The sequence below is a fragment of the Mobula hypostoma genome, chromosome 10 (genome assembly GCF_963921235.1).
Source record: "Mobula hypostoma chromosome 10, sMobHyp1.1, whole genome shotgun sequence".
NCBI classification, from domain to species: domain Eukaryota; kingdom Metazoa; phylum Chordata; class Chondrichthyes; order Myliobatiformes; family Myliobatidae; genus Mobula; species Mobula hypostoma.
The window spans coordinates 116,317,862-116,340,045 of record NC_086106.1 but is presented as its reverse complement, the minus strand read 5'-3'; the positions used below and the strand labels follow the sequence as shown (position 1 = coordinate 116,340,045).

At 44.1% G+C, this 22,184-nt stretch overlaps 1 protein-coding gene across 1 annotated transcript in view; it reads left to right on the top strand.

The window, feature by feature from the left end:
- Window positions 1-22,184, top strand: part of LOC134353132 (oligophrenin-1-like) — a 241,667-nt gene that overhangs the window by 14,635 nt on the left and 204,848 nt on the right. The window lies entirely within an intron of this gene.

Here is a 22,184-nt window from a genome sequence, read left to right as displayed (position 1 = left end):
TGGTGTGGAGAGGGGAGACTTGCAGCATGGACAACTGCCGGTCTTCCACACAACCTTGCCCAGGCCTGCGCCCCAGAAACCTTCCAAGGCGCAAATCCATGGTCTCACGAGACTAACGGATGCCTATAAAGTGGTGAATGAAGTTATCCATGGTCTTGTCCTCCACGTCCCTGCAATTGCCTTCAGATCTTTATCCCTCCCCGAGGTTCCTTGCTCATCTCTTAACATAACCCTTTAAATAGAGAAAGATTAGCTTTATTTGTCACATGTTCATCAACACGTACAGTGAAATGCTTTGTGTTGAATCAGTGACGATTGTGCTGAGGTAGTCTGCAAGTGTTGCCATGTTTCCAGTGGCAACACGGCATGCCTTCAGCTCGCTGACCCTAACCGTACATCTTCAGAATGTGGGAACTGTAGTGTCCGGAGAAAGCTCACGGGGAGAACGTAGAAATGCCTTACAGTGGAGGGAATTGAATTCTGATTGGTGATTAATAATTCAAAGTAAGTTTATTATCAAAATACATTTATGTCACCATATGCAACCTTGAGATTCATTTTCTTGTGGGCATTCACAGTAGATACAAAGAAATGCCATAGATATCAATGAAGACCACTCAAAAACAAAGACAAACAGCCAATGTGCATAAGAAGACAAACTACAATTACAAAACACATAATAATAATAATGAAATAAGTAATACATTTTGAGAACATGAGTTGTAGAGCCCTTGAAAGTGAGTCTTTTGGTTGTGGATTCGTTCAATGCTGGTGTATTAACCACTCTGGTTCAGGTGCCTGATGGTTGTAGGTTAATAACTTCCTGAACCTGGCAGTGTGAGATGCAAGGTTTCTGTGCCTTCTTCCTGATGGCAGCAGCTAGAAGAGAGCATGGCCTGGGTGGTGGGGGTCCCTGATGATGGATGCTGCTTTCTTGTGGCAGTGTTCCTTGTCGATGTCTTCAATGATGGGGAGGGCTTTTCTGGTGATGGACTGGGGCCTATCAACTACTTTTAGTAGGCTTTTCTGCTCAGGGGCATTGGTGTTTCCATACCAGACTCTAACCAGTCGGTATACTCTCCACCACGCATTTAACTGCAGGGCTCTGCAGAGAGTGGTGCAGACAGCCCAGTGCATCTATAGTTGTGAACTTCCCATGATTCAGTACATTACAAAGACAGGTGTGAGAAAAGGGCCCGAAGAATCATTGGGGACCCGAGTCACCCCAACCACAATCTATTCCAGCTGCTGCTATCCGGGAAACAGTACCACAGCATAAAAGCCAAGACCAACAGGCTCCAGGACAGCTTCTTCCACCAGGCCATCAGACTGATTAACTCACGCTGATTTGAGTGCATTTCTATGTTACATTGACTGTTCTATTTATTATAAGTTACTGTGATTGCACTTTGCACACTTAGATGAAGACATAACATAAAGATTTTTACGGCTCACGTACATGAAGGATGGAAGAAATAAATTCAATTCAAGTTTGTCGAAGTTTTAGATGACATGCCAAAACTGCGCGAACTTCTCAGAAAGTAGAGATGCTGCCGTACCTTCTATGTAATGGCACTTGCATGCTAGTCCCAGGACAGATTCACTGAAATGTTAATGCCAAGGAATGTAAGGTTACTGACCTTCTCTACCTCTGATCTCCTGTTGAGAACCAGCTCAGCAATCTCCAATTTCCTCCACCTGTAATCAATAATCAGGTCTTTGGTTTTGCTACGTTGAACGAAGCTGGTTGGTGACGTGGTGGCATCTGCACCAGACTTCGGAGCGAGTGGTCCAGCTCCTTGCATGCTTTCCATCCGTGCTGGCTGGGTTGAATATTAAGCATGTTGGACCTTGTTGTAAAAAAAACTAGACAGATGCTAAAGACACTGCACATCGGGCGGCAACCTTGCAGAGAGGAACAACAAACCTTGAGTGAGAGAATGCCGCTGAGGCACCACTGAACCAGATTTTCAGTTTCCCTCCTATATGCTGATTTTGTCAGCAAACTTGAATGTGGCAGTAAATGCAGAGCAGGGGGCTAGGCACACAGCCTTGTGGTGTACCTGTGCTTATGGTGATGGTGCAGGAGATGATGTTACCGATTAGAATTGACTCAGGTCTGCAAGTGAGGAAATCAAGGATTGAGGTGCCCAAGGAGCTTATTGATCAGCATTATTGGTTAGCGTTACCGCGCTGCCCCGCTGCCCCACTCAATCACTGGTGGCTGAGCTTAAGTTATCAAAGCCCTGTGGGTCAGAAACAGCAACTTTTCTCATTCCTCCTTTTAGGTGCTGGGGTGTCCTCTCTTGCTGCTTCTGGCTCCAGTTAAATTGGATTATCAGCTTGATATGATTTGACATTTGCTTGTATTCCCAATGGGCAGTGTTCTCGGTGCCAATGGATTTGTGCAGAGTATTGTATCTTTCAGCTAGTCATAAGGCGCTGCAACACAGAACCAGATCCTTCAGCCCAACTAGTCAATGCCAATTTATTATTCTTCCTCGTCCTGTCAACCTGCACCCACCCAGACTACAGCTCTCAATATCCTTCCCATTCATGAGCCTGTCCCAACTTCTCTTCAGTGTTGCCTCTACTGGCAGCTCACTCCACACGCACACCACGCTCTTGAGTGAAGAAGTTCCCTCTCAGGCTTAGATTTACAGAGGGCTAGTATTTGGTGTTTAGATTTACATGGGCTAGTATTTACAGTAAATAGTCTGAAAACTGAGCAAATGAGAAAGATGCCACAGCCAGAATTGAAGAGATGGAATCCTTCCAGGGAATTGGAAAGGATGTCAGCTCTTTGTATTGTCCTGCAATTTGCATGGGAGTTCACGGAGTAATTTAACAACATTCATTGTACTTTTAGAAAAATATTAGTTACTTTAAGTCAAACATCCTGTTAATTTTGCTGATCTGGCCACTTAGCACAGTGGTAAACAAATTTCCAGACAATATCTTCTTTCATGCAGAGGAAAGGCAAATCTAGATCTCAACTCTCAAGCCAATATTCCAAACTCATCAAAATATTTACAGTCTGAAACTTGCCTGTCGGGAAAGAAATAAACTTATCAATAATGACTGGTATTTGATTTTACCTCAGATTTTTGAGTATTTGATGTTAATTTGCTTTAATATACATTAGCACACGTTTGTAGCGAGGGCTGCATACCATTGCAGACTTCAAAGCCAATGTTGTGATGCTGCCAACATCGTGGCCTGTCTCCCAGATGAGCTCAATCGCCTTTATGCTTGGTTTGATGTCGCTAACTCTGAGCCTCCGAGGAAAGCCACCTCTACAACCTGCAACCTGGTCATCTCTGAGGCTGAGGTACGCAGATGTTTCCAACGAGTGGACAGTCGCAAGGCTGCGGGACCGGACAGCATCCCAGGGCGAGTACTCAGGATGAGTGCAGCACAACTGGCAGGCGTGTTTACAGACATTTTTAATCTCACCCTCTCTCAGAGTAGAGTTCCCGCCTGCTTCAAATCATCCACCATTGTTCCTGTACCAAAAAAGACCAAGGTAACATGCCTGAATGACTGGTGTCCTGTCGTACTCAACTCAATAATAAGCAAATGCTTTGAGAGGCTGGTCAAGGATTACATCTGCAGCATGCTACCACCCACACTGGACCCCCTACACTTGGCCTACCGACATAACTGATCGACAGACGACACAAAAGCCACTGCTCTACATACCGTCCTTACACACCTGGAGAAGAAGGATTCTTATGTGAGAATGCTGTTCTTGGGCAATACCATAGTTACATCCAGGCTGGACAAGAAGCTCAGAGACCTTGGTCTTGACCCTGTCTTGTGCAGAGGGATCCTGGACTTCCTGTCAGTTCGCCAGCAGGTTGTAAGAGTGGGCTCCCTCACCTCCAACCTTCTGACTCTCAATACAGGAGCCCCTCAGGGCTTTGTACTGAGTCCCCTCCTTTACTCCCTGTATACCCATGACTGTATTGCCACCCAGAGCTCAATCTGCTAATTAAATTTGCCAACATCACTACCTTGATTGGCCTGATCTCAAACAATAATGAGGTGGCCTACAGGGAAGAAGTCATCTCTCTGACACAGTGGTGTCAAGATAACAACCTCTCCCTCGATGTCACAAAAACAACGGACAAAAACAACGGAGCTGGGTTTGGACTACAGGAGGAATGGAGATGAGCTAACCCCTATTGACATCACTGGATCTGGGGTTGAGAGGGTAAACAGCTTCATCCACATCACCGAGGACCTCACATGGTCTGTACACACCAGCTGTGTGGTGGAAAAGGCCTGACTGCACCTCTGTCACCTCGGACGGTTGAGGAAGTTTGGTATGGGCCCCCAAATCCTGAGAACTTTCTACAGGAGCACAATTGAGAGCATCCTGACTGGCTGCATCACTGCCTGGTATGGGAACTGTACCTCCCTTAAATGCAGGACTCTGCAGAGAGTGGTGCGGACAGCCCAGCGCATCTGCAGTTGTGAATTTCCCATGATTCAGGACTTTTACAAGGACAGGTGTGTAAAAAGGGCTGATAGGATCATTGGGGACCCAAGTCACCCCAACCACAATGTATTCCAGCTGCTATCATCTGGGAAATGGTACGGCAGCATAAAAGCCAGGACCAACAGGCTCCGGGACTGCTTCTTCCACCAGGCCATCAGACTGATGAACTCAGGGTGATTTGAGTGTACTCTATATTACATTGACTGTTCTATTTATTATAAATTATTATAAATTACTATGATTGCACATTTAGATGGAGATGTAATGTAAAGATTTTTATTCCTTACGTATGTGAAGGATGTAAGGAATAAAGTCAATTCAATTCAATTTAATTAAGTGAAGCTTAGCTGATTGGCAAGACCCTTCCCAGACAAATGGAAGATTACGGTTTTACAACTTAATTGACTGAGTGGAGTCAGCAAGCCTCCGACTTCTCTTTGAAGATGCAAGATTCTTGCCCTGAATGGTTCTCCGTATTTAAATCACATGTGCCACTAGCAATAAGATGATGATCCAGTGGTTTTAATTTGATGTCTGTGTGTGGATAGGATCTGGCTGTATTTCTTTGTTGTGCACAATTATCTGCCACTTGCAGATGTACAAAGTGTGGTACCGCAGCAAGCCAAGGTCCTATTTCAGCTCCTGCAAAGGTTACATTGTGGTTTGAAGCAGTCTTCTCATTTGTCTGTTTGATGTAATCCTATGTAAGAGTGAAATTACGAAATTGGAAGCCCAGGCTAACCAGAGGAATGCCAGTAGACTATGGCAGGGTCTAAATGAGATTACTGGGCGCAAAGAAAAGGCTGGGAATATCAATAACTGTGGCGCTTAAATTTTACTATGCTTTGTCTGTATATAATAGTTACGTTGTATACTGTGTCTACCGTTGAGATGCATTCTATATTGAGTTGGAGTTTATAGCTAAGCAGGGAGGAGTGTTGTGTATACAATATTTCAGTAATATTTAAATATGTTTTTATGTTGTCGGTCAGATTATCAGGGGAAGAAAAAGAAAATCATGTACTCTAACAAAACTATAAATGGCTGCCAACGTTTGAGATTAAGAAATACACCTTTATGTACTCGTCCTTGTCCTTATGCAGACAGCTGATCTTTTTCCCTCCCCCAGGGATAAGTTCTGTGGAGCTTCTGTTGGCATTTTGCTATGGCTCTGGGTTTTTATGGTTTGGATTTGCTAGCCCTGTGCCCAACTTGTTACGTTTTAAAGCTCGGAAACATTAAACTAATTGAAATGAAAACACATGGCCAGGAATAACTCGTGTACGTTAAGTTTTACTCTCAGCGAGGCATGCGCATATCACGTAGTAGCGTCGTGATGTATGCAATTCACGTATTTTTACATATAGGCCATAATGAATTATTTAAACAAATAAAGAATGCTTTCTCAGACAACATATTTACAATATTACTAAAATATTACTGAAATATTGTAGACAGAACACTCCTCCCTGCTTAGCTATAAACTCCAACTCAATATAGAACGCATCTCAACGGTAGACACAGTATACAATATAATTATTATATTCAGACATAGCATAGTAAAAATTAAATTGTCCCATCCAGGCGTAAAGATTTAATCTGTGGAGGATTTTTTACTCTTGTGGGATAACACCATAAGGGGTGTCATTCTGCTTGGCAGCTAAATTTGTGGCTGTGAAACAATCTTGGGTTCTGGGGCCTTCTCTGGTGGTTGTGGGAGTTGACTGTGGGACTGCAGGAAGTGGTTCTTACAGCTTTTAATGCCTTTGTTCTGGCCATACAGTACTGTGCAAAAGTCTTGGGCACATATATATAACCGGGGTGCCCTAAGACTCTTGCATAGTACTGCAGTACTGCAGTAATTTTATGTATTGCACTCTACTGCTGCAGAAAATACAACAAATTTGTGAGTGATGATAAACCTGATTCTGATATGGGTCTCTATTGTGGACTGAGAGTGGGAAGGGGACAGGGAGAGGGGAATAATGGTTGGGGAAAGGGGAAGGGAACAGGAAGCACCAGAGAGTAATGATCAATAAACCAATTGTCATTTGATTCCAAACATTGCCTGGTGTTTCGGGGCTGGGTGTCTCTCATACCCCTCCCATGGTACTCCACCTTTGCCATTCTCTACATCTTCTGCTTGTGCTAGATTTTAAAACTCGCTCTCTGTTCCACGTTGGCAAATACAGTACTGTCCAGAAATCTTGCGTATATGTGCCCAAGACTTTTGCAGAGTTTTGAATTGACATCCAAACAGTGCGTGGTAAGCTTTACTAGATGACGTGGATCGTAATGTGTGAGTACAGTGTCTGATGTTGCCATTTCCTTTACCTTTTGGAAAGCCACCTCACACTGCTTTGTCCACTGACATTTCTCCCTGATCCGTAGTAATGAGTTCAAGGGTGGAGCTCCATAGAAAGGTTTGGCAGGAACCTGCTTTAGTAATTAACCAATCTTTAACAAAAAAAGACTGCAACTGTAACACATAGCGACACACACAAGATGCTGGAGGAACTCAGCAGGCCAGGCAGCATCTATGGAAACGAGTACAGTCAATGTTGCGAGCCGAGACCCTTCGGCAGGACTGGAGGAGGAAAAAAAATGAGAAATGAAAAGGTGGGGGGGGGGGCGGGGAGAGAAGGGAGAAACTGAAGATAAGTGAAACTGGGAGAGGGGAGGTAAAGAGCTGGGAAGTTGATTGGTGAAAGAGACAGAAGGCTGGAGAATATGGGGAGTCTAATAGGAGAAGACAGGAGGCCCTGGAAGAAAGAAAAAAACGGAGAGGAGCATCAGAACTGGGAAGACAAGGAGATGAGGTGAGAGAGACGGAAAAGGGGATGGTGAAGGGAGGGGCATTGAAGTTCAAGAAATCAGTGTTCATGCCATCAGGTTGGAGGCTACCCAGATGGAATACAAGGTATTGTTCCTCCAACCTGAGTGTGGCCTCATTGCAACAGTAGAGGCCACACATGGATTGACATATCGGAATGGGAAGTGGAAATAAAATGGGTGGCCACTGGGAGATCCCGCTTTTTTTTTCTGGTGGACCGAGCATAGGTGCTCGGTGAAGCAGTTTCCCAATCTATGTCGGGTCTCACCGATATACAGGAGGCCCCGCCGGAAGCACTGGACACAGTATATGACCCCAACAGACTCACAGGTGAAGTGTCGCCTCACCAGGAAGGACTGTTTGGGGCCCTGAATGGTAGTGAGGGAGGAGGTGTAGGGGCAGGTGTGGCACTTGTTCCGCTTGCAAGGATAAGTGCCAGGAGGGAGATCAGTGGGGAGTGACAAATGGACAAGGGAGTTGCGTAGGGAGCGATCCCTGCGGAAAGCAGAAAGTTGGGGGGTGATAGTGGTGGGAAGGGAAGGATGCGTTTGGTGGTGGAATCCCATTGGAGATGGCGGAAGGTGCAGAGAATTGTGTGCTGGAAGTGGAGGCTGGTGGGGTGGTAGGTGAATGGTACCACCCTAGTTCTGGTAATGGCCCCCCCCCCACCTTTTACCATTCCCCATCCCCTTTTCCCTCTCTCACCTTATCTCCTTGCCTGCCCATCTCTGGTGCTCCTCCCCCCTTTTCTTTCTTCCAGGGCCTTTTGTCCTCTCCTATCAGATTCCTCCTCCTCCAGCCCTGTATCTCAACTTCCCAGCTCTTTACTTCACCCCTGTGCAGAGCGGAGTTCCCCATCTTTTCACACAATTAAAATTCCCCTTCAAATTCTTTTTGTTTCTCTTTTCCATCTAAATAATGGATTGTGCGTGCATTTGTTCTGAGCACTACATGAGTTCTTGCACTCCTTATGCTAACCTTGACGGTTTGCAATCTGTTGGGGACGGATGTGCAGGAAGTGACTGAGTGAGAGAAGCTGGGAGCTGACCTTTGACCTTTGGCAGAGCCTTCATCTCCTGACTTTAACCTGATGGAAATAAAGCTGTTCTCAGTGATGCAGAACGTCAGTGACAAGAGAGAGCGCACTTGTTCGTTAGAGTCACGAGATTATGGTTGCTTCACTATTACACGGCTGAGTTGTCGCCTGAATGATGTAATTTGATGCAGGATATGCCAAAGCTAGCAGGGTGGTTGTTCATCACTGTGGAGCAGGAAATAAAACCTGGAAATGTGGTTCAAGGAAGTTTTGGGCTTGAATACTCAACAAGAACCAAACCAGAATCAGGTTTAATATCACTGACATGTGTCATGAAATTTGTTGTCTTGCGGCAGCAGTACAGAACAAGGGATGCAAAATAACTACACTATAGCATAAAATATACTATGAATTAAGAAATGCATATGAAAATTCAATAAGTTATGCAAAAAGAGTAAAATTACTGAGGTAATGTTGGGTTCATTGTCTGTTAACAAATCTGATGGCAGAGGGGACTGGATGACTATTTTAGGATAATCAGCATGGACAAAGCAAATAGGCATTCAACCTTAATTTAAAAATAAGTGCATGGGATTTACAGGCTAAGGCTGGTTAAAAGATAGGTGTCTGAAGAAAAAAGAACACACAATCCTATTTGAGAAATACACACAAATCATTCAAAATGATGTCTGTACCTCCACGTGGTGTGATGGAAAAGGAAAGGAACGTCGCATCTGGAGTTTCTCCGGTTAGTGGATGATTTCCCTCCACGCCTCTCTGACGTAGTGGGGAACCGCGTACGAAGCAAGTTACAGCAGTGCTTTGCCTTTGCCTTCTGCTGGGTGAGTTTCCAAACAGATCACCAGCTCGTAACCCAGCACAGGTGGAAAGCGTGCAGGGGAGCCGGCTGGATTCGAACTCGGGACCTTTCGTTCCAAAGTCCGGCACTGATGCCACTACACCACCAGATGAGTGACGTCAAAAGCAGATGAAATTGATGGAGAACAATTACTAAAATGGACGAGAGAGAATGGAATCAAGTCTATTTGTAGGAAGAAAACAAACATTGTATATACTTTAGACTTCCAAATTTAATAATGCTAGCTTGTTCATGTAAGACCACAAGACATGGGAGCAGGACTTGAGGTGGCACGGTAGCATAGTGGTTAGCACAATGTTTTACTTAACCAGTGAGACGGACTCAATTCCTACCGCTGTCTGCAAGGGGCTTGTACGTTCTCCCTGTGACTGCGTGGGTTTCTTCCGGGTGTTCCAGTTTCATCTCACAGCCCAAAGACCTACTGGTTGGTAGGTTTTATTGGTGATTGTAATTTGTTCCATGATTTGGCTAGGGTTAAGTCGGGAGTTTCTGGCTGGTAGGGCTGCAAGGGCCTGTTCTGTGCTGCATCTCAGTAATAAATAAATTAGACCATTTGGTCCATCAAGTCTGCTTTGCCATTTGGTCATGGCAGACTTGTTCCCTCTCAAACTCCATTCTCTTGCCTTCTCCCTGTAACCCTTGACACCTTTACCAATCAACACCCCATGAACTTATGCTTTAAATATACCCAGTGACTTGGCCTCTACAGCCGTCTGTGGCAATGAATTCCACCGATTCACCACTCTGGCTAAATAAACTCCTCCTCACTCTGTTCTAAAAGGACACCCTTCAGTTCTGAGGGTGTGCCTGCTCGTCTTGGACTCCCCCAAGGTAGGAAACGTCCTCTCCACATCCACCCTATTTATGCCTTTCAATGTTCAATAGGTTTCAGTGAGGTTATTAACCCGTCCCCTCATTCTTCTAACCTCCAGTGAGTACAGGCCCAGAGCCATCAAAAATTCCTCATTCATTAATCCTTTTATTCCTTTCACAAATTGGGGATGTCCATAAATTGAGTGTTCTTAATCTGGGCAAAGCCAGTATTTTCAACGTGATAAAGGTAATTGATGGCAGGGGTACCTGCAAGGGTGTTTGGGGGTGGGGGACACTGTTGTATAGTGGTTAAGCTTCAAACCCAGAAGCCTAGGTCATTAATCCAGGAACAAATTCAAATCCCACCATGTTGACTGGCAACTGTTAAAATGAAGCAGTTAAGTGCTAAGTACAGTACGTTTGAAATTTGAATTTCAAGCTACCCTTGATGGTGAGTTTTAGACTGAGCCTCCTTTTAGATGACAAAGTTGTCCTTCAGGAAGGGAAGATTGGATCTGATCCACATGTGACTACAGACCTACCAATGTGGTTGGATCGCTTCCGCCTCCTCAGATCAGGGTGATTAGGTGTGGACCTTAAAACATACCTTGCCAGAGTCATCTAAATTCTATGAATAAATACATTTAAAAATGAAAATCATCTCATGTCCATTTTCTTGTTTGACTAACTTACTCATGTAAGAAGGAATGCTCTGTTGCGTTCAATGTTAGGCCAGAGGCCTAGTGGCAGGATATGTTTTGACAGTGGTTTAGTTATTTATGCAAGATACAAACTGCTCCTGTATTAAGTTTTCAGTGACATGCCAAAATAGGGAAGTTGTTGAAAATATAAGGATTCTTGACAGATTCGGTTATGATAATAAAGTTAAGATTATTCAATAGGGAGATAATTTGAGTGGAAGACCGTAAGACAGGAGCAGAATTAGGCTGTCTGGCCCATTGAATCTGCTCTGCCATTCCATTGTGGCTGATTTATTATGCGTCTCAATCCTTCTCTCGCCTTCTCCCTGTGTTGTTCTGCCCAAATCTTTCGGTGGACTGGTGTATAGTGGCAAGGTGTGCTTTCTTAGTCAGCACAATGAGCAATTTTATGGATAAGAGTAAAAGAAGGCAGGAGATTGGGGTTGAGAGGGATAATAAATCAGTCATGATGGGATGGCAGAGCAGACTTGATGGGCTGAATGTCCTATTGTGCCCCTCTGTCCTAAGGGTCATATGCTCGAAAATATAGTTTTAAAAATAGCAGAAAATCAGATATTAAATCATCAGCCACCGCATCTGCAGCCATTCAAGTGTGAAATGTCACTAAGATTAAGTATTTCCTGTCCTTGCCTTTCAAGCCAAGTTTCCTCCTGGTTTTGCTCCTACCCACCATTTATCCTGTATCTCTTTCAGCTTCCTGCTGTTGCCATCAATGTCGTCCTTTGTAGAACTCAGTCTCAGTGCTTTGCTTGCGATTTTTTTTTTCCATGACCTCGTTAATTTTCATCGCTACATTTAATGTTTTGTGATTCTCCGCTCTAGCATCCTTGATCCATCTGGAAAAGATTCAGTTTAAGATTTCAAGCTCCTAACAAGAAGCAGAAGTAATCCTTGAGGGCAAGCCAGAGATGGGAGTACCAAGTGTAAACTGTCAGTGATCGTCATGTTTTAATTTTCAGCTGATATCTTTCTTCCATTTTGTCAGCTTCTCATGATAACCCAGGTTGAATCTGATTAGAACTGTGGTGTAGTTCCGATATCGGCCCAGAGCATAGAATGCTACAACACAGTACAGTCCTGTGCAATAGTCTTTGGCACATATATATAGCTAGGATGCCTAAGTCTTCTACACAGTACTGTATTTGTCAATGTGGAGAAGAGAGTGAGTTGCAAATCTGGTGGGAGCAAAGGATGTTGGGAATGTTGGGAGTTGGGGGGATGTCAGGGGTGGGGAGTGGCACGGGTGCAGTCGCACCCAGCATTGAGACACCAGGCAAGGTCATTTGATTCCAAACAATTGGCTTATTGATCATTACAGAATATCTACTTGGTGTTTCCCACTCCCTCTTCTCTTCCCAATCATGATTCCCCTCTCACTGCCCCCTTCCCACTCTCAGTCCACAGTAGAGACCTGTATCAGAATCGGGTTTATCATCACTCACATACGTCATGAAAGTTTTTCTTTGTGGCATCAGTACAGAGTGATACATTAAATTAATACAGTACTGTGCTGATGTCTTGGGCATCCTAGCTACACGTTTGTGCCTCAGACTTCTGCAGAGTCCTGTACAGGCCCTTCAGCCCATGATTTTGTGCTGACTTTTTAACCAACTCCAAGATCAATCTAACCAACATACATCAAAGTTGCTGGTGGACGCAGCAGGCCAAGCAGCATCTATAGGAAGAGGCGCAGTCGACGTTTCAGGCCGAGACCCTTCGTCCTGACGAAGGGTCTCGGCCTGAAACGTCGACTGCGCCTCTTCCTATAGATGCTGCTTGGCCTGCTGCGTTCACCAGCAACTTTGATGTATGTTGCTTGAATTTCCAGCATCTGCAGAATTCCTGTTGTTTCCAAGATCAATCTAACGCTTCCTTCCCACATGGGCCTCCATTTTTCTTTCATCCATTTGCCAGTTAGTGTTTCTTAAATGTCCACAATGTTGCTGACTCTGCCACCACCCCAGCAATGTATTTCATATACTTGCCACTCGCTGTGTAAAATACCTACCTTTAACATTTCCCCCCCTCAGTCACCTTGAAGATATGCCTGGTATCACCCATTGAACATAGAACATAGAAATCTACAGTACACTACAGGCCCTTCGGCCCACAATGTTGTGCCGACCATGTAACCTACTCTAGAAACTGCCTAGAATTTCCCCACCACATAGCCCTCTGTTTTTCTAAGCTCCATGTGAAAGGGACATTGGCTGTCCACTCGATCTATGCCTCTTATCATCATGTCACCTGCTCTGATTGTGCCCCGACTTCCTTCGTCTTTGAATTGTTTTCCTGAGTATGTTTTCAATAAATACCCTGAGGTGCCCAAAGTATTCTTTTTATTTTTTCATCTTGGTATATAATGTGTTAAAGTATTGGCTGCACATGCATGATGCCTTTGTCAAAAGGAAGTAGCCACTATCTCGCTATTTCCCTTTTGTACAATTTATTTATTTTCATTGCAGCTTTTAGTAATTTCTTTTGTCTTGCATTGTACTGCTGCAACAAATTTCACGCCGTATGTCGGTGATAATGAGCCTGATTCCGATTGGACAGGGAGAGCATGATTATAGCTGCATTTTCAGTGCAGATTAGCTGTGGCCCACACTCAATTACTGGCATATCTGAGGGCTTTAAATTTGTAAGATTGTGGCCGTGGTGAATGTAGAAATTACTAGCTGGGAAAGTGGAGGTTTGAAACTTGGATTTCCTTCAGATCTGAGCACAAAGTGAATCCATGACCTGCCACCATCTCATTTTTATCTGCCTTCTAGGAATGCCTAGCCAGAGATGGTGACAGAGGCAGACACAACCAGGACAATTAAGGAATTCTTAGATGAGTATATGGACAACAGACAAATAAGAGGATCATATAAGAGGGAAGGGTTAGATTAATTTTGGCGTAGGTTAAAAGATGGGCACAACGTCATGGTCTGAAGGACCACAAGATGGATTCTCCAAGACTATTGTTGTAAAGCCTTAACCTGTTAGAGATTTATTTTTATACTCTATCATAAGCAATATAAACAAATGATACTTGTGTTCAAATTTTACATTTTAATGCTAAATTCTTTGCTGTCAGTGTAAAACCTAATTAGAACAGATCAGGTTAACAGAATAACAATTAAAATTCATTGGAGTCCTTATGGGCGTGAGGTTGTTCACTTGATGGAAACTACTAGCGTAAATTCTACTAAGGGATTAAAGACTGATTTATACTTGTGCGTAGTAGCTTACGCCGTAGCCTACGCAAGTGGGCTACGCCGTTGTGAGCATTTATACTTGTGCTTTGGTGTGTCTGTGTTGCTCTGCAATTCACCGCTAAAACGCTAGTTGGCGGTGGGGTTTCTATGCCACTGTGTTGAGTTTCTTCATGTTGAAACTCAACACGAAGAAACTCAAACTTCAAACAATGGCGACTGAAACTGAAGGAGGGTGAATTTTCTGTGCTTGTCCGGCCACTGAGAGACATGGACGAGGAAATGCATTTCAAGTATTTTCAGATGTCGGCAAGTAGATTTGACGATTTGGTTCATCATCTCCAACCATTTATTTCGCATCAGTGTACGCACAGTATACTCAGAGACCGGCAATCACCATTCGAGTTTTAGTTTCAGGTGGAAGTCAACAGGCTGTAGCAGCTAGCTACAAACTGGCATCAAGCACAGGGTCCTCCGTAATTTCGGAGGTCTGTAAAGCTTTATGGAAAGCATTGCAGCCAGAGTTCCTTCCCTGCCCTTCAGTCACCCAGTGGGAAGCTATTGCAGCGTAGGAGGAAATGCAATGCTACCAAGCGGACCAATCACAGTTGTTGCAGTCTGCGTCGCTGGGACGCGTCGTTACATTTTTGGGGAGGTGCGCGTCAGGCTACGACGTAGGGTACGGTGTAGGGTACGTGGCCACTTCAAGGTTGTACGTTCAGAAATGCTCCTCCGCACACCGCTGTGATAATGCGTGGCTATTTGAGTTACTGTCCCTTCCTGTCAGTTTGAACAAGTCTGCCCATTCTCCTCTGACCTCTCTCATTAACAAGGCATCTTCACCCACAGAATTGCTGCTTACTGAATTTGTTGTTTGCACCGTGCTCTGTGAACTGATAATCCCAGGGGACTGGCAGTTTCTGAGATGCCCCATCTGGCACCAACGGTCAAAGTAACGTAGATCATATTTCTTCGCCATTCTGTGTTTGGTTTGAACAACAACTGAACCTCATGCCCATATCTGAATGCTATTGTGCATTGAGTGTCTGGTTGCTTAATGAGCAAGTGTACCTAATCATGTGGGTACTGTGCAAGTATTCATATTTGGTTTGAATGTTTGTGGTACGATCTGCTGACATAAATTGTAATCTAAAGGGAAGAATGCTGCAGATGAAACCTGTTGAATCATTAGAACTTGGCTGGACCTTGGAAGTGGAACTGGGGTGTGTTTATTGCTGTCCGGTAAAACTCCTGTATCATTTTCAGACTGCTTACATGGGATTTGAATTTTCTACCAAACATAATCTGTATAATTTACGTAGGAGGCTTCCTCTGGGTGCTCCAGTTACTTCCCACATTCCATACAGAGTTGTGTTGGTGCCAGAATCGTGGTGACACTTATAGGCTGCACAGCACAATTTTCGGTGATTTGATTTCATGCAAATGATGCATTTTACTCAGTGATTTGATGGAAGTGTGACAATTAAAGCTAATCTTTAAATCTTTCTCTTTCAAATCTTTACAATCTTCGTATTGCATGCATCAGCTTGTTACTGCATGGGGTTTCTTGGTTCCAAATAGGCAAATTGCAACTCGTTTCAAATTGATGGAAAACATTTTGCACTTAAAGCCCTTCTGTTATTTTGCTTCTTTGATATATTGCTTCAAATAATATGCAGCTTCTATGATGCAAACTTAATGGCAATTGGAAAGGGGTCTTTGTTCCTTGTGCATTTATGCTACAGTACCAAAAAGGCGTTGCATTCTTGGGTGGTGTGGCAGTGAAGTTGACAGGGCTTGATTTCAGAATTGCACACTGGTTTGCAACTGTTACTTATTGAATATTGGGCCCATAATTAATGAATTTCATTACCTAGATGCGTATTGCATCTCCCGTCATGTCATTTGTCACATGGAATGTTTTTAGTTTTCTTTTGAAAAACTATATTGAAATCACAGTTCAATCATGGTTTAACTGTGAAGCCATGTTCAAGTAGGCCTTAGGCCAAAGGCTGTTTGTCAGTGGCTGTTGTAATGTATTGAGACGTCTACCAAAAGGAGGTAGAAGAGTAAGTACTGGTGACCTGTGAGCAACTTAACCAAGCCATTTTTAAGCAGTACTAATCTAGGCCTTTTTGCAGATCACACATCTCTTTTGGCATGGAAGTCATTCCCTTGTCAATGATGTCTCAGCTGATGTGCTTGTAACAGCCCACCTTCTCGTTAAATAGTGTGGTTTCTTTCTATATTACAGCAGAGGACAGTCATAATAAAGGTATCGCTTTCTGCCATATGGTCCAATCCTGTGAAGTCAGAGGCCTCATTCGTGCGAAGAATTTAATTTAAGAGAATTCTTGAGGGGATAAGGAGTACGAGTTTTCCACATTATTTGCTTTCCACCCTAATGCTCCCAGTGGGGCAGGTAATCAGAGAATATGGAATACAATAGGCATGAATCCACTGCCTCCCTCACCCGACACATTCCTCGTGCAACACCTTTTCTTTATGTTTAAAACTTGGGCAATTTCAAAGTGTTGTTCACCAAATATCATTGATTAAATTTGAAATATTTGAAGATAGTTACTTAACCACAAGTAATAAAAATTCAAAGCAAATTTATTATGTGTATGTGTGTGTGTGTATGTATGTATATATATATTGAAGAGCTACACAGAAAGACTAGCAACCAATGTGCAAAAGGTTATACACTTTGATATAAGGCACTGTGCAAAAGTCTTGGGCACATGTAGATAGCCAGGGTGCCTGAGACTTTTAAACAATACCATGTTGCCAATGTGGAGCAGAGAGAGAGTTTGTAAATCTGGCAGGATCAAAGAATGTTAGGAATGGTGAGGGTGGAATGCCATAGGAGGGCTGTGGGACAGGTGGTGGAGGAAGTGTGCGATGAGGGGGTTGTGGCGATGGGAAGGCGCAGACACACCCAGCCCCGAGATATCAGGCAAGGTCATTTGATGCCAAACAATTGGTTTATTGATCATTATGGAATATTTCTCTGGTGCTTCCTGCTCCCTTTTCTCTCCCTTCCCCTTTTCCCAACCATTATTTCCCCACTCCCAGTCTCAGTCCACAATAGAGACCCATATCAGAATCAGGTTTATCACTCACAACTGTCATTTTTTTTTGTTGTGGCAGCAGTACAGTGCAATACATCAAATTATTAGAGTACTGTGCAAAAGTCTGAGTGACTCTAGACACATACACTTGTGTGTATGTATGTATGTATGGTAGGCTGAGGGACAGCACAGAGGCATTGCTCATGGCTGCACAAGAACGGTTGCTGAGCACAAGAGCAATAGAAGCAGGGATCTATCACACCAGACAAGACCCAAGATGCAGACTGTGCAAGGAATCCACAGAAACCATCCAGCACATAGTAGCCGGGTGCAAGATGCAGGCAGGGACAGCATACACTGAATTGCACATCCAAGTTCCAGGAATTGTGTACAGGAACATCTGCTCTGAGTGTGGACTGGACGCTCCCAAGTCCAAATGGGAAACACCCGAGAAGGTAATGGAGAGTGACAGAGCCGAGATCCTGTGGGACTTCCAAATACAGACTGATAAACAGGTACTGGCCCACCAACCAGACAGAGTAATACCGGACAAGGAACAGAAGAAAGCTGTAGTGGTAGACGTGTAACCCCGAATGACGGTAAAATCAGGAAGAAAGAACACGAGAAGCTGGGGAAATACCAGGGCTTGAAAGAGCAGATAGAAAGGATGTGGAAGGTTAAAGCCAGAGTAATCCCGGTGGTGGTAGGATGACTTGGAGCTGTGACACCTGGTCTGGGAGAGTGTAGCCAACAAATCCCGGGAACAATATCTAGGATCTTGGTCCAGAAGAGCGTACTACCAGGAACAGCAGGGATACCGTGCCAAACCCTCAAGCTCCCAGGCCTCTGGTAAAGGACCAAAATTGAGGGGAAAATACACATTCACACCACCCACAAGAGCGTGAGAGAAATTAAAAAAAAAAAGTCTTACCTAAAGTTCTGTACGCTTGATACGCACTCGAAAATAAACTTGATAAGGTCCAACAGGGATTTGGGGGCTCTGCCTACACAGGGAAATTACAAATGGACTCAACGAAGTCTACTCTATTTTTTGGTTTTGAACTCCAATCCACAGCTGTGCTGTACAATGTGTTAGGTAATTCTCATCAGCCCCTAGAGGGAGGAAATGGGGAACTGAGAAAAGCACTGCAGGAAGCAGTTCTTACAGAGAAAGCCGGACTTCACCCTGGTTGTTGTCCCCAGTCTAAGGGGGTAAAGCTTGTGGTTTCAATACTTGTACTTTCATTCACGTTCCTTAAGGTTTTTATAGCCGGGGAAGTAAAGGGGGCAAGCTACGACTACCTATTAAAAGCTCCCAATGCTGTGCATCTCAAATAGCCTCTGACAGCTAAGTTCAGCTATTAAGATGACAGGAGAAGGAGCCAAGGTGGGTTACTGGCGACTTTAAAACTAGGGAAGATGGGGCTCGACAGCTGTGGTTGGCAGCGCATCGAGGAGAAGGAAAACTCTGCTGCCTTGCAGCCATATGCATTCATGGGGAAGGCTTCGGGAGTAAATCCTAAGGGGAAAATCCAGAGCTGGAGTCTCTAAGTTGAGTTCAACGCTGACTGTTTCTGTCTCTGCTTTTCCTTTGGATTCATCAGCTGCATGGAGAGGGGGAGTCTGCTGCATGGGCAACAGCTTGGTCTCCATATCGTACTGCTCTGGCTTGCGTATCACGTGGACAGCGATGATGTCATTTCCTTGGTCGTTCCTGACCAATGGAAGGCCTCACTTTCCTGAAGATGCATACTGATAAAATTACAAGTGGACACCTGCACTGCCCTTCGTCATAGTTATACCATCAGGAATGGTCACTCAGCTCAACTCATTCAGGTTGCCTACTTGAGCTTATGCCATGCCTGTATTTGACCCGCATCCCAAACCTTTCCTATCCATTTATCTGTCCAAATGCCTTTTTAAAATTTACAGAGGTACCTACTTTTACCACTTCTAGCAGCTTGTTCCTTATGTGCAGCACCCTCTGTGTGAATTCCTCCTGCTTTTCACTTGGGAATGTCTGAGTATTTGTATTTCGCTAGGGGTGCATGGCGGATCATGTAATAATCCACAGGGAGGTTGTTCAAGGATTGTTATCCTGACAGAAGGAGAAGAGATTTTTTTTTAACACTCGGCTGGCCAGCTGCAAGACCGGGGTTCGGTTCCTGCCATTGTCTGTAAGGAGTTTGTACGTTCTCCCCGTGGCTGGGTGGGTTTCCTCTGGGTGCTCTGGTTTCCTCCCACAGGCATGCGGTTGGAGTTAGTTATGAGCATGCTAGGTTGGGCTGCCCCACCACAATCCTTGCTACTTTGATTTGTTGGAATTGAGAGCACTTTCACTGTGTGTGTGTGTGTGTGTGTGTGTGTGTGTGTTGATGTACATGTGACAAATAAAGCTAATCTTTAAAAGCGTTTGAGAATAAATTAAGACATACTCAGTGGTCACTTTATTCGGTACCTTCTGTACCTAATAAAGTGGCCACCGAGTGTATTTTGTGGTCTTCTGCTGCTGTAGCCCATCCACTTCAAGGTTTGATGTTTTGTGTATTCAGTGATGCCCTTCTGCACACTAACATTGTAACTTATTTGAGTGACTGTCGTCTTCCTGTCAGATGCAGCTATTCTCCTCCGACTCTCTCACTAACAAGGCGTTTCAGCCACAGAACTGCCCCTTACTAGATTTTTTTTTGCACCATTCTCTGGATACTCTAGAGACTGCTGTGTGTGAAAATCCCAGGAGATCGGCTGTTTCTGAGATTCTCAAACCACCCTATCTGGCACCAACAATCATTCCACAGTCAAAGTCACTCGGATCACATTCCATCTCCATATTGATACTTAGTCTGAACCAATTGACCTTGTCTGTATGAGTGGCTGATACGTATTAACGAGCAGATGTACAAGTGCACCTAATAGAGCGGCCACTGGGTATAAATTATGATTTTAGAAAGAGGTTTCATTTTCATGATACTTAAACAATTTTGAGATAGAAACAATCCTAATTTGTTTCAAAATGACTGACCCCCCCCACCTTATTCAAAAAAAAGCAAAAGTGTGGTTGCATTTTGAATACTGCAATATTGTAGCCAATTTGTGCAGAGCAAGATCCCACAAAATTCAGTATGAAAATAATCACTTTTATTTTTAAAATGTTAATTGACGCACAAATCTGCTTTTCCTCAGCCGAGGTGAGCCTTGGATGAGAAGGGGAGTGGTGGTGTGGGACGGATTGTACTTTGATTTAATACCTCAAATAAGACTACGCTCCACTGCAGTACTGACCTGGAGATTTGAGCTCGGTACTTGTGGGTTTGAACCAAAAGCCTTCTGACTCACCAGCGTTTGTGAAACGATGGCCAGAGTTCATAGAAATAGAGTGTATTTCCTGTAAATCTGAAATAGTCATAGAGCACGCGACACAGAAACAGGCCCTTCAGCCTAACTAGTCTGTATCAAACTATTAATCTGTCAAGTCCCATCGACCTGCACCTGGACCGTAGCCCTCCACAATTCTCCCATCCAAGTACCGATCCAAATTTCTCTTAAATATGGTAGCTCGCTCCACACTCTCATCACCATCTGAACGAAGAAGCTTCTTCCCGCCCCTCCATGTTCCTCTTGAACATTTCACCTTGCACCCTTAACCCATGACTTCTAATCCCAGTCTCACCCAACCTCATTTGGGAAATAAAACAGGACAAACTTGAAATATTAACCAGGATAATTGTACTGACCTTGCTGACGTAAGCATATTACTGACTGCTGAATTTGTTCTTTCCTCAGTGTAGAGAATAGCATGGAAGCCACATGAATTGTGGTACTGTTTTCTCAAGAAATTGAATGGATTCCTTTTACATTAAAGAAGAACTTCTGACTTCACAATCTCCCTTGTCAGTGCCCTTGCACCTTCCTGTCTCTGCACTATACTTTCTCTGTAACTATAACATATTCTGTTTTCTATTTTTTTTTGCTTTTCCTTGTGTTTTAATAGCTTCAAATAATGATGCAGATAAGAGCACCAAGCTGAGACCGTAAGACATAGGAGCAGAATTAGGCCTCTGCTCTCTGGTCCTAGAGTATCCCACTGCAAGTAACCTCTCCATGTCCATATTCTGTCTAGGCCTTTCACTGAAATCCCTCTCTCATTCTTCATTGAGTACAGGCCCAGAGCCATCAGATATAATGTATAACACTCTGGTTAAGCTTTTACTGCTAATGCTGTGGGGTATTTCATTTAACCAACACACATCAAAGTTGCTGGTGAACGCAGCAGGCCAGGCAGCATCTGTAGGAAGAGGTGCAGTCGACGTTTCAGGCCGAGACCCTTCGTCAGGACTAACTGAAGGAAGAGTGAGTAAGGGATTTGAAAGTTGGAGGGGGAGGGGGAGATCCAAAATGATAGGAGAAGACAGGAGGGGGAGGGATAGAGCCAACTGGACCGGTGATTGGCAAAAGGGATACGAGAGGATCATGGGACAGGAGGTCCGGGAAGAAAGACAAGAGGGGGGGACCCAGAGGATGGGCAAGAGGTATATTCAGAAGGACAGAGGGAGAAAAAGGAGAGTGAGAGAAAGAATGTGTGTATAAAAATGAGTAACAGATGGGGTATGAGGGGGAGGTGGGGCCTTAGCGGAAGTTAGAGAAGTCGATGTTCATGCCATCAGGTTGGAGGCTACCCAGACGGAATATAAGGTGTTGTTCCTCCAACCTTTTCATTTGACAGTTTTCTGTGGAAGCACTTTGTTCTGCTGGTAGTGTTTGGGTTACCGTTAAAGACGAGGGGTTGTGATGTTCAGCTTGGGAATATCAGATCAGCCAATCAGGTTGGTGGAATTGGGAGAAGGTTCTAGAGAAAGCTGGGCGGAGAGGTTTTGTGATGGACACTAAATGGGTTGAGGTCCTTTCTCGGTGGGAGACGGAGAGAACCGGTGGTAGGATTTGATCTAATCAATGTGTGATTCGATGGAGTCCAAGATGGAAAGTTCAACTGATGATCAGAGAATAGGAGTTGGTGCCGTGCAAACAAACACAACTCCAGCTTTTAGAAGATTTGAGCTCCGACTTTGTGCAGATTTGACTGCTTTAATTATGATGGGCCCTTTCTATTTATTTTTCTGTTTTT